We start from the raw sequence: 14,059 nt of genomic DNA, 5'->3' as shown, positions 1-14,059 counted from the left end.
ATTCCATTCCATTCCATTCCATTCCATTCCATTCCATTGAATTCCATTCCATTCCATTCCATTCCATGGAATTCCATTCCATTCCATTCCATTCCATGGAATTCCATTCCATTCCATTCCATTCCATGGAATTCCATTCCATTCCATTCCATTCCATTCCATAGAATTCCATTCCATTCCATTCCATTCCATGGAATTCCATTCCATTCCATTCCATTCCATTCCATAGAATTCCATTCCATTCCATTCCATTCCATTGAATTCCGTTCCATTCCGTTCCATTCCGTTCCGTTCCGTTCCGTTCCGTTGCGTTCCGTTCCGTTCCGTTGTGTTCCGTTCCGTTCTACTCGGGTTGATTCCATTCTATTCCATTCCATTCCAATCCATTCCATTCCATTCGATTCAATTGAATTCCATTCCATTCCATTCCATTCCATGGAATTCCGTTCCATTCCATTCCATTCCGTTCCGTTCCGTCCCGTTCCGTTCCGTTCCGTTCCGTTGCGTTCCGTTCCGTTCTACTCGGGTTGATTCAATTCTATTCCATTCCATTCCATTCGATTCCATTCGATTCCATTCGATTCCACTCCATTCCATTCCATAGAATTCCATTCCATTCCATTCCATTCCATTGAATTCCTTTCCATTCCATTCCATTCCATTGAAATCCATTCCATTCCATTCCATTCCATTCCATTGAATTCCATTCCATTCCATTCCATTCCATTCCATTCCATTCCATTCCATTCCATTCTACTGGTGTCCATTCCATTCCATTCCATTCCATTCCCTTCCATTCCATTCCTTTCCATTCCATTTCATTCCATTGCATTCCATTCCATTCCATTCCATTCCACTCCACTCCACTCCACTCCACTCCATTCCACTCCACTCCACTCCGGTACATTCCATTCCATTCCATTCCATTCCATTCCGTGCTTCTCGGGTACATTCCGTTCCGTTCCATTCCATTCCATTCCATTCCATTCCGTTCCAGTGCACTCTACTCCACTCCACTCCACTCCACTCCACTCCGGTACATTCCATTCCATTCCATTCCATTCCATTTCCATTCCCATTCCATTTCCATTCCCGTTCCATTTCCATTCCCGTTTCTTTTCCATTCCCGTTCCATTTCCATTCCAGTTCCATTACCATTCCCGTTCCATTTCCATTCCCGATCCATTTCCATTCCCGTTCCTTTTCCATTCCCGTTCCATTTCCATTCCCGTTCCGTTACCATTCCCGTTCCATTTCAGTTCCCGTTCCATTTCCATTCCCGTTCCATTTCCATTCCCTTTCCATTTCCATTTCATTCCATTCCGTTCTGCTCGGGTACATTCCATTCCATTCCATTGCATTCCATTCCGTTCTGCTCCTGTCCATTCCATTCCATTCCATTCCGTTCCATTCCGTTCTACTCGGGTAGATTCCATTCCATTCCATTCCATTCCATTCCATTCCTTTCCATTCCATTCCATTCCATTCCATTCTACTGGTGTCCATTCCATTCCATTCCATTCCATTCCATTCCATTCCATTCCATTGCATTCCATTCCATTCCATTCCATTCCATTCCGTTCCGTTCTACTCGGTTACATTCCATTCAATTCCATTCCATTCCGTTCTACTCGGGTAGATTCCATTCCATTCCATTCCATTCCTTTCCATTCCATTGCATTCCATTGCATTGCATTGCACTCAATTCCATTCCATTCCATTCCATTCCATTCCATTCCATTCCATTCCATTCCGTTCCATTCAACTCGGTTACATTCCATTCAATTACATTCCATTCCGTTCTACTCGGTTACATTCCATTCCATTCCATTCCATTCCATTCCAATCCATTCCATTCCATTCCATTCCGTTCTACTCGGGTTGATTCCATTCTTTTCCATTACATTCCATTCGATCCCATTTGATTCCATTCGATTCCATTCAATTCCATTCGATTCCATTCCATTCCACTCCATTCCATTCCATTGAATTCCATTCCATTCCATTCCATTCCATTCCATTCCTATTCATTCCATTCTACTCGGGTTGATTCCATTCCATTCCAATCCATTCCATTCCATTCCATTCCATTGAATTCCATTCCATTCCATTCCATTCCATTCCATACCATTCCATTCCATTGAATTCCATTCCATTCCTTTCCATTCCATTCCACTCCATTCCATTCCACTCCACTCCACTCCACTCCACTCCACTCCATTCCATTCCCTTCCATTCCATTCAATTGAATTGCATTGAATTCCATTCCATTCCATTCCATAACATTTCATTCCATTCCATTCCATTCCATTCCATTCCACTCCATTCCATTCCGTTCTACTCGGGTTGATTCCATTCTATTCCATTCCATTTCATTCGATTCCATTAGATTCCATTCGATTCCATTCGATTCCATTCCATTCCACTCCATTCCATTCCATTGAATTCCATTCCATTGCATTCCATTCCATTCCTATTCATTCCATTCTACTCGGGTTGATTCCATTCCATTCCAATCCATTCCATTCCATTCCATTCCATTGAATTCCATTCCATTCCATTCCATTCCATTCCATTCCATTCCATTCCATTGAATTCCATTCCATTCCTTTCCATTCCATTCCACTCCATTCCATTCCACTCCACTCCACTCCACTCCACTCCACTCCATTCCATTCCCTTCCATTCCATTCAATTGAATTGCATTGAATTCCATTCCATTCCATTCCATAACATTTCATTCCATTCCATTCCATTCCATTCCATTCCATTCCATTCCATTCCGTTCTACTCGGGTTGATTCCATTCTATTCCATTCCATTTCATTCGATTCCATTAGATTCCATTCGATTCCATTCGATTCCATTCGTTTCCATTCCATTCCATTCCATTCTTTTCCATTGAATTCCATTCCATTCCATTCCATTCCATTCCATTCCATTGCATTCCATTCCATCGAATTCCATTGAATTCCATTCCATTCCATGGAATTCCATTCCATTCCATTCCATTCCATTCCATAGAATTCCATTCCATTCCATTCCATTCCATTGAATTCCGTTCCATTCCATTCCATTCCGTTCCGTTCCGTTCCGTTCCGTTCCGTTGCGTTCCGTTCCGTTCCGTTGTGTTCCGTTCCATTCTACTCGGGTTGATTCCATTCTATTCCATTCCATTCCAATCCATTCCATTCCATTCCATTCCATTCCATTCCATTCCATTCCATTGAATTCCATTCCATTCCATTCCATTCCATTCCATTCCATTGAATTCCATTCCATTCCATTCCATTCCATGGAATTCCGTTCCATTCCATTCCATTCCGTTCCGTTCCGTCCCGTTCCGTTCCGTTCCGTTCCGTTGCGTTCCGTTCCGTTCTACTCGGGTTGATTCCATTCTATTCCATTCCATTCCATTCGATTCCATTCGATTCCATTCGATTCCACTCCATTCCATTCCATAGAATTCCATTCCATTCCATTCCATTCCATTGAATTCCATTCCATTCCATTCCATTCCATTCCATTCCATTCCATTCCATTCCATTCTACTGGTGTCCATTCCATTCCATTCCATTCCATTCCATTCCATTCCATTCCTTTCCATTCCATTGCATTCCATTGCATTCCATTCCATTCCATTCCATTCCATTCCATTCCATTCCATTCCACTCCACTCCACTCCACTCCACTCCATTCCACTCCACTCCACTCCGGTACATTCCATTCCATTCCATTCCATTCCATTCCATTCCATTCCGTGCTATTCGGGTACATTCCGTTCCGTTCCATTCCATTCCATTCCATTCCATTCCGTTCCAGTGCACTCTACTCCACTCCACTCCACTCCACTCCACTCCGGTACATTCCATTCCATTCCATTCCATTTCCATTCCCATTCCATTTCCATTCCCGTTCCATTTCCATTCCCGTTCCATTTCCGTTCCCGTTCCATTTCCATTCCCGTTCCATTTCCATTCCCTTTCCATTTCCATTTCATTCCATTCCGTTCTGCTCGGGTACATTCCATTCCATTCCATTGCATTCCATTCCGTTCTGCTCCTGTCCATTCCATTCCATTCCATTCCGTTCCATTCCGTTCTACTCGGGTAGATTCCATTCCATTCCATTCCATTCCATTCCATTCCATTCCATTCCATTCCATTCTACTGGTGTCCATTCCATTCCATTCCATTCCATTCCATTCCATTCCATTCCATTCCATTCTACTCGGGTTGATTCCATTCTATTCCATTCCATTCCATTCGATCCCATTCGATTCCATTCGATTCCGTTCCATTCCATTCCATTCCATTCCATTCCATTGAATTCCATTCCATTCCATTCCATTGAATTCCGTTCCATTCCATTCCATTCCGTTCCGTTCCGTCCCGTTCCATTCCATTCCGTTCCGTTGCGTGCCGTTCTGTTCTACTCGGGATGATTCCATTCTATTCCATTCCATTCCATTCCATTCCATTCGATTCCAATTGATTCCATTCGATTCCATTCGATTCCATTCCATTCCATTCCATTGAATTCCATTCCGTTCCACTCCATTCCATTCCATTCCATTGAATTCCATTCCAATCCGTTCCATTCCATTCCATTCCATTGAATTCCATTCCATTCCATTCCATTCCATTCCATTGAATTCCATTCCATTCCATTCCATTCCATTCCATTGAATTCCATTCCATTCCATTCCATAGAATTCCGTTCCATTACTTTCCATTCCATTCCATTCCATTCCTTTCCATTCCATTTGAATTCCATTCCATTCCATTCCATTCCATTCTATTCCATTCCATTCCATTCCATTCCGTTCCATTCCATTCTACTCGGGTTGATTGCATTCTATTCCATTCCATTCCATTCGATTCCATTCGATTCCATTCGATTCCATTCGATTCCATTCCATTCCATTCCATTCCATTCCATTCCATTGAACTCCCTTCCATTCCATTCCATTCCATTCCATTGAATTCCATTCCATTCCATTCCATTGCATTCCATTCCATTCCATTCCATTCCATTCCATTCCATTCCATTCCATTCCATTGAATTCCATTCCATTCCATTCCATTCCATTGAATTCCGTTCCTTTCCATTCCATTCCGTTCCGTTCCGTTCCGTTCCGTTCCGTTCCGTTCCGTTGCGTTCCGTTCCGTTCCGTTGCGTTCCGTTCCGTTCTACTCGGGTTGATTCCACTCCATTCCATTCCATTCCATTCCATTCCATTCCATTCCATTCCATTCCATTCCAGTCCATTCCATTCCATTCCATTCCATTCCATTTCATTGCATTCCATTCCATTCCATTCCATTCCATTCCATTCCTTTCCATTCCATTCCATTCCATTCCATTCCATTCCATTCCATTCCTTTCTACTCGTGTTGATTCCATTCCATTCCATTCCATTCCATTCCATTCCATTCCATTCCATTCCGTTCCATTCCATTCCATTCCCTTCCATTCCATTCCATTCCAATCCAATCCATTCTACTCGGGTTTATTCCATTCAATTCCATTCCATTCCATTCCATTCCTTTCCCTTCCATTCCATTCCATTCGGTTCCATTCGATTCCATTCGATTCCATTCCATTTCACTCCATTCCATTCCGTTCCGTTCCGTTCCGTTCCATTCCGTTCCGTTCCGTTCCGTTCCATTCCGTTGCATTCCATTCGGTTCCATTCGATTCCATTCGATTCCATTCCATTCCATTCCATTCCATTCCATTCCATTCCATTCCATTCCATTCCATTCCATTCCGTTCTACTCGGGTCCACTCCATTCCATTCCATTCCATTCTATTCCATTCGATTCCATTCGATTCCATTCCATTCGATTCCATTCCAATCCATTCCATTCCAATCCATTCCATTCTACTTGGGTTGATTCCATTCCATTGCATTCCATTCCATTCCATGCCCTTCCATTCCATTCCATTCGGTTCCGTTCGATTCCATTCGATTCCATTCCATTTCACTCCATTCCATTCCATTCCGTTCCGTTCCGTTCCGTTCCGTTCGGTTCCGTTCCGTTCTATTCGGGTTGATTCCATTCTATTCCACTCCACTCCATTCGATTCCTTTCGATTCCATTCGATTCCATTCCATTCCATTCCATTCCATTCCATTCCATTCCAATCCATTCCATTCTACTCGGGTTGATTCCATTCCATTCCATTCCGTTCCATTCCATTCCATTCCATTCCATTCCATTCCATTCCATTCCATTCCATTCCATTCGATTCCATTCCATTCCATTCCATTCCATTCCATTCCATTCCATTCCATTCAATTCCATTCCATTCCATTCCGTTCTACTCGGGTTCATTCCATTCCATTCCATTCCATTCCATTCTATTCCATGGAATTCCATTCGATTCCATTCCATTCCATTCCATTCCATTGCATTCCATTCCATTCCATTCCATTCCATTCCATTCCGTTTTACTCGGGTTGATTCCATTCCATTCCTTTCCATTCCATTCCATTCCATTCCGTTCTACTCGGGTTGATTCCATTCCATTCCATTCCATTCCATTCAATTCCATTCCATTCCATTCCATTCCATTCCATTCCATTCCGTTCGATTCCATTTCATTCCATTCCATTCCATTCCATTCCAATCCATTCCATTCTACTCGGGTTGATTCCATTCCATTCCATTCCATTCCATTCTATTCCATTCGATTCCATTCGATTCCATTTCATTCCATTCCATTCCATTCCATTCCAATCCATTCCATTCTACTCGAGTAGATTCCATTCCATTCCATTCTATTCCATTCCTTTCCCTTCCATTCCATTCCATTCAGTTCCATTCGTTTCCATTCGATTCCACTCCATTTCACTGCATTCCATTCCGTTCCGTTCCGTTCCGTTCTGTTCCATTCTATTCGGGTTGATTCCATTCTATTCCACTCCATTCCCTTCGATTCCATTCGATTCCATTCGATTCCATTCCATTCCATTCCATTCCATTCCATTCCATTCCATTCCATTCCCTTCCCTTCGCTTCTATTCTATTGAATTCCATTCCATTTCATTCCATTCCATTCCATTCCTATCCATTCCATTCTACTCGGGTTGATTCCATTCCATTCCATTCCATTCCATTCCATTCCATTCCATTCCATTCCATTCCATTCCATTCCATTGAATTCCATTCCATTCCATTCCATTCCATTGAATTCCGTTCCTTTCCATTCCATTCCGTTCCGTTCCGTTCCGTTCCGTTCCGTTCCGTTCCGTTGCGTTCCGTTCCGTTCCGTTGCGTTCCGTTCCGTTCTACTCGGGTTGATTCCACTCCATTCCATTCCATTCCATTCCATTCCATTCCATTCCATTCCATTCCATTCCATTCCATTTCATTCCAGTCCATTCCATTCCATTCCATTCCATTCCATTTCATTGCATTCCATTCCATTCCATTCCATTCCATTCCATTCCATTCCATTCCATTCCATTCCTTTCTACTCGTGTTGATTCCATTCCATTCCATTCCATTCCATTCCATTCCATTCCATTCCATTCCATTCCATTCCCTTCCATTCCATTCCATTCCAATCCAATCCATTCTACTCGGGTTTATTCCATTCAATTCCATTCCATTCCATTCCGTTCCGTTCCGTTCCGTTCCATTCCGTTGCATTCCATTCGGTTCCATTCGATTCCATTCGATTCCATTCCATTCCATTCCATTCCATTCCATTCCATTCCATTCCATTCCATTCCATTCCATTCCATTCCATTCCATTCCATTCCATTCCGTTCTACTCGGGTCCACTCCATTCCATTCCATTCCATTCCATTCCATTCCATTCCATTCCATTCCATTCCGTTCTACTCGGGTCCACTCCATTCCATTCCATTCCATTCCATTCCATTCTATTCCATTCGATTCCATTAGATTCCATTCCATTCGATTCCATTCCAATCCATTCCATTCCAATCCATTCCATTCTACTTGGGTTGATTCCATTCCATTCCATTCCATTCCATTCCATGCCCTTCCATTCCATTCCATTCGGTTCCGTTCGATTCCATTCAATTCCATTCCATTTCACTCCATTCCATTCCATTCCGTTCCGTTCCGTTCCGTTCCGTTCGGTTCCGTTCCGTTCTATTCGGGTTGATTCCATTCTATTCCACTCCACTCCATTCGATTCCTTTCGATTCCATTCGATTCCATTCCATTCCATTCCATTCCATTCCATTCCATTCCATTCCATTCCATTCCATTTCATTCTATTCCATTCCATTCCATTCCATTCCAATCCATTCCATTCTACTCGGGTTGATTCCATTCCATTCCATTCCGTTCAATTCCATTCCATTCCATTCCATTCCATTCCATTCCATTCCATTCCATTCCATTCCATTCCATTCCATTCCAATCCATTCCATTCTACTCGGGTTGATTCCATTCCATTCCTTTCCATTCCATTCCATTCCCTTCCATTCCATTCCATTCGGTTCCATTCGATTCCATTCGATTCCATTCCATTTCACTCCATTCCATTCCGTTCCGTTCCGTTCCGTTCCGTTCCGTTCCGTTCCGTTCCGTTCCATTCCATTCCGTTCTACTCGGGTTGATTCCATTCTATTCCACTCCATTCCATTCGATTCCATTCGATTCCATTCCATTCCATTCCATTCCATTCCATTCCATTCCATTCCATTCCATTCCAATCCATTCCTTTCTTCTCGGGTTGATTCCATTCCATTCCATTCCATTCCATTCCATTCCATTCCATTCCATTCCATTCCATTCCATTCTACTCCATTCCATTCCATTCGATTCCATTCCATTCCATTCCTTTCTGTTCCATTCCATTCGATTCCATTCCATTCCATTCCATTCCGTTCTACTCGGGTTCATTCCATTCCATTCCATTCCTTTCCATTCTATTGCATTGAATTCCTTTCCATTCCATTCCAATCCATTCCTTTCTTCTCGGGTTGATTCCATTCCATTCCATTCCATTCCATTCCATTCGATTCCATTCGATTCCATTCCATTCCATTCCATTCTACTCCATTCCTTTCCATTCTATTCCATTCCATTCCATTCCATTCCGTTCCATTCCATTCGATTCCAATCGATTCCATTCCATTCCATTCCATTCCATTCCGTTCTACTCGGGTTCATTCCATTCCATTCCATTCCATTCCATTCCATTGCATTCCATTCCATTCTACTCGGGTTGATTCCATTCGATTCCATTCCATTCCATTCCATTCAATTCCATTCGATTCCATTCGATTCCATTCCATTCCATTCCAATCCATTCCATTCTACCCGGGTTGATTCCATTCCACTCCATTCCATTCAATTCCATTCCATTCCATTCCGTTCAACTCGGGTTCATTCCATTCCATTCCATTCCATTCCATTCCATTCTATTCCATTGAATTCCATTCCATTCCATTCCATTCCATTCCATTCCATTCCATTCCATTGAATTCCATTGAATTACATTCCATTCCATTCCATGGAATTCCATTCCATTCCACTCCATTCCATTCCACTCCACTCCACTCCACTCCACTCCACTGCACTCCACTCCACTCCATTCCATTCCATTCCATTCCATTGAATTCCATTGAATTCCATTCCATTGAATTCCATTCCGTTCTGTTCCGTTCCGTTCCGTTCCGTTCCGCTCTACTCGGGTTGATTCCATTCTATTCCATTCCATTCCATTCGATTCCATTCGATTCCATCCGATTCCATTCGATTCCATTCGATTCCATTCCATTCCATTCCATTCCATTCCATTCCATTCCATTCCATTCCATTCCATTGAATTCCATTCCATTCCATTCCATTCCATTCCATTCCATTCCATTGAATTCCATTCCATTCCTTTCCATTCCATTCCACTCCATTCCATTCCACTCCACTCCACTCCACTCCACTCCACTAAACTCCACTCCATTCCATTCCATTCCATTCCATTGAATTCCATTGAATTCCATTCCATTGAATTCCATTGAATTCAATTCCATTGAATTCCATTCCATTCCATTCCATTCCATTCCATTCTATTCCATTCCATTGAATTCCATTCCGTTCCGTTCCGTTCCGTTCCGTTCCGCTCTACTCGGATTGATTCCATTCTATTCCATTCCATTCCATTCGATTCCATTCGATTCCATTCGATTCCATTCGATTCCATTCGATTCCATTCCATTCCATTCCATTCCATTCCATTCCATTCCATTCCATTGAATTCCATTCCATTCCATTCCATTCCATTCCATTCTATTCCATTCCATTGAATTCCATTCCATTCCTTTCCATTCCATTCCACTCCATTCCATTCCACTCCACTCCACTCCACTCCACTCCACTCCACTAAACTCCACTCCATTCCATTCCATTCCATTCCATTGAATTCCATTGAATTCCATTCCATTGAATTCCATTCCATTCCGTTCCATTCCATTCCATTCCATTCCGTTCTACTCGGGTTGATTCCATTCTATTCCATTCCCTTCCATTCGAATCCATTCGATTCCATTCGATTCCATTCAATTCCATTCCATTCCATTCCATTGAATTCCATTCCATTCCATTCCATTCCATTCCATTCCATTCCATGAAATTCCATTGAATTCCATTCCATTCCATTCCATTCCTTTCCATTCCATTGAATTCCATTCCATTCCATTCCATTCCTTTCCATTCCATTCCACTCCATTCCATTCCACTCCACTCCACTCCACTCCACTCCACTCCACTCCACTCCATTCCATTCCATTCCATTCCATTGAATTCCATTGAATTCAATTCCATTGAACTCCATTCCATTCCGTTCCGTTCCGTTCCGTTCTGTTCCGCTCTACTCGGGTTGATTCCATTCTATTCCATTCCATTCCATTCGATTCCATTCGATTCCATTCGATTCCATTCGATTCCATTCCATTCCATTCCATTCCATTCCATTCCATTCCATTCCATTGAATTCCATTCCATTCCATTCCATTCCATTCCATTGAATTCCATTCCATTCCATTCCATTCCATTCCATTCCATTCCATTCCATTCCATAACATTCCATTCCCGTTCCATTTCCATTCCCGTTCCTTTTCCATTCCCGTTCCATTTCCATTCCCATTCCATTTCCATTTCCGTTCCATTTCCATTCCCGTTCCATTTCCGTTCCCGTTCCATTTCCGTTCCCGTTCCATTTCCGTTCCCGTTCCATTTCCCTTACCGTTCCATTTCCGTTCCCGTTCCATTTCCATTCCCGATCCATTTCCATTCCCGTTCCATTTCCATTCCTGTTCCATTTCCATTACCGTTCCATTTCCATTCCCTTTCCATTTCCATTCCCGATCCATTTCCATTCCCGTTCCATTTCCATTCCCGTTCCATTTCCATTCCCATTCCATTTCCATTCCATTCCATTCCGTTCTGCTCGGGTACATTCTAGTCCATTCCATTCCATTCCATTCCGTTCCATTCCGTTCTACTCCGGTAGATTCCATTCCATTCCATTCCACTCCATTCCTTTCCAATCCATTGCATTCCATTGCATTGCATTGCATTCCATTCCATTCCATTCCATTCCATTCCATTCCATTCCATTCCATTCCATTAGATTCCGTTCTACTCGGGTACATTCCATTCCATTCCATTCCATTCCATTCCATTCCATTCCATTCCATTCGTGTCCATTCCATTCCATTCCATTCCATTCCATTTGTTTCTACTCGGGTAGATTCCATTCCAGTCCATTCCATTCCATTCCTTCCATTCCATTGCATTCCATGGCATTGCATTCCATTCCATTCCGTTCCATTCCATTCCATTCAATTTCCTTCCATTCCATTCCATTCCATTCCATTCCATTCCGTTCTACTGGTGTCCATTCCATCCCATTCCATTCCATTCCATTCCATTCCATTCCATTCCATTCTAATCGGGTAGATTCCATTCCATTATATTCCATTACTTTCCTTTCCATTCCATTGCATTCCATTGCATTGCATTCCATTCCATTCACTTCCTTTCCATTCCATTCCATTCCATTCCATTCCATTCAATTCCATTCCGTTCCATTCCATTCCATTCCGTTCTACTCGTGTCCATTCCATTCCATTCCATTCCATTCCATTCCTTTCCATTCCATTGCATTCCATTGCATTCCATTGCATTCCATTCCATTCCATTCCATTCCATTCCATTCCATTCCACTCCACTCCACTCCACTCCACTCCACTCCACTCCGGTACATTCCATTAAATTCCAATCCATTCCATTCCATTCGTGTCCATTCCATTCCATTCCATTCCATTCCATTCCATTCCATTTGTTTCTACTCGGGTAGATACCATTCCAGTCCATTCCATTCCTTCCATTCCATTGCATTCCATGGCATTGCATTCCATTCCATTCCGTTCCATTCCATTCCATTCTATTTCATTCCATTCCATTCCATTCCATTCCGTTCCGTTCTACTGGTGTCCATTCCATTCCATTCCATTCCATTCCATTCCATTCCATTCCATTCCATTCTACTCGGGTAGATTCCATTCCATTCCATTCCATTCCTTTCCTTTCCATTCCATTGCATTCCATTGCATTGCATTCCATTCCATTCAGTTCCATTCCATTCCATTCCATTCCATTCCATGGAATTCCATTCCATTCCGTTCTACTCGGGTACAATCCATTCCATTCCATTCCATTCCATTCCATTCCATTCCATTCCATTCCATTCCATTCCACTCGGGTACATTCCATTCCATTCCATTCCACTCCACTCCACTCCACTCCACTCCACTCCACTCCACTCCACTCCACTCCACTGTATTCCCTTCCATTCCACTCCATTGAATTCCATTGAATTCCATTCCATTGAATTCCATTCCATTGAATTCCATTCCGTTCCGTTCCTTTCCGTTCCGTTCCACTCTACTCGGTTGATTCCATTCGATTCCATTCGATTCCATTCGATTCAATTCGATTCCATTCGATTCCATTTGATTCCATTCGATTCCATTCCATTCCATTCCATTCCATTGAATTCCATTCCATTCCATTCCATTCCATTCCATTCCATTGAATTCCATTGAATTCCATTCCATAGAATTTCATTCCATTCCATTCCATTGAATTTCATTCCTTTCCATTCCATTCCATTCCATTCCATTCCATTCCATTCCATTGCAATGAATTCCATTCCATTCCATTCCATTCCATTCCACTCCATTCCACTCCACTCCACTCCACTCCACTCCACTCAATTCTACTCCATTCCACTCCATTGAATTCCATTGAATTCCATTCCATTGAATTCCATTCCGTTCCGTTCCGTTCCGTTCCGTTCCGCTCTACTCGGGTTGATTCCACTCTATTCCATTCCATTCCATTCGATTGCAATCGATTCCATTCGATTCCATTCGATTCCACTCGATTCCATTGCATTCCATTCCATTCCATTGAATTCCATTCCATTCCATTCCATTCCATTCCATTCCATTCCATTGAATTTCATTCCATTCCATTCCATCGAATTCCATTCCATTCCATTGAATTCCGTTCCATTCCATTCCATTCCATTCCATTCCATTCCATTCCATTCCAATCCAGTCCATTCCATTCCATTGCATTCCATTGCATTGCATTGCATTCCATTCCATTCCATTCCATTCCATTCCATTCTTTTCCATTCCATTCCATTCCATTCCATTCCATTCCATTCCCTTCCATTCCATTCCGTTCTACTCGTGTCCATTCCATTCTGTTCAATTCCATTCCATTCCATTCCATTCCATTCCTTTCCATTCCATTGCATTCCATTGCATTCCATTGCATTCCATTGCATTCCATTCCATTCCATTCCATTCCATTCCACTCCACTCCACTCCACTCCACTCCACTCCACTCCAGTACATTCCATTCCATTCCATTCCATTCCATTCCATTCCATTCCATTCCATTCCATTCCACTCCGTTCTACTCGGGTACATTCCGTTCCGTTCCATCCCATTCCATTCCATTCCATTCCATTCCATTCCAGTGCACTCCACTCCACTG

This window comes from Gorilla gorilla, chromosome 12 (assembly GCF_029281585.2).
Source record: "Gorilla gorilla gorilla isolate KB3781 chromosome 12, NHGRI_mGorGor1-v2.1_pri, whole genome shotgun sequence".
Lineage (NCBI taxonomy): Eukaryota > Metazoa > Chordata > Mammalia > Primates > Hominidae > Gorilla > Gorilla gorilla.
The sequence above is the reverse complement of the archived record's forward strand: the minus strand, read 5'-3'. Positions refer to the sequence as shown.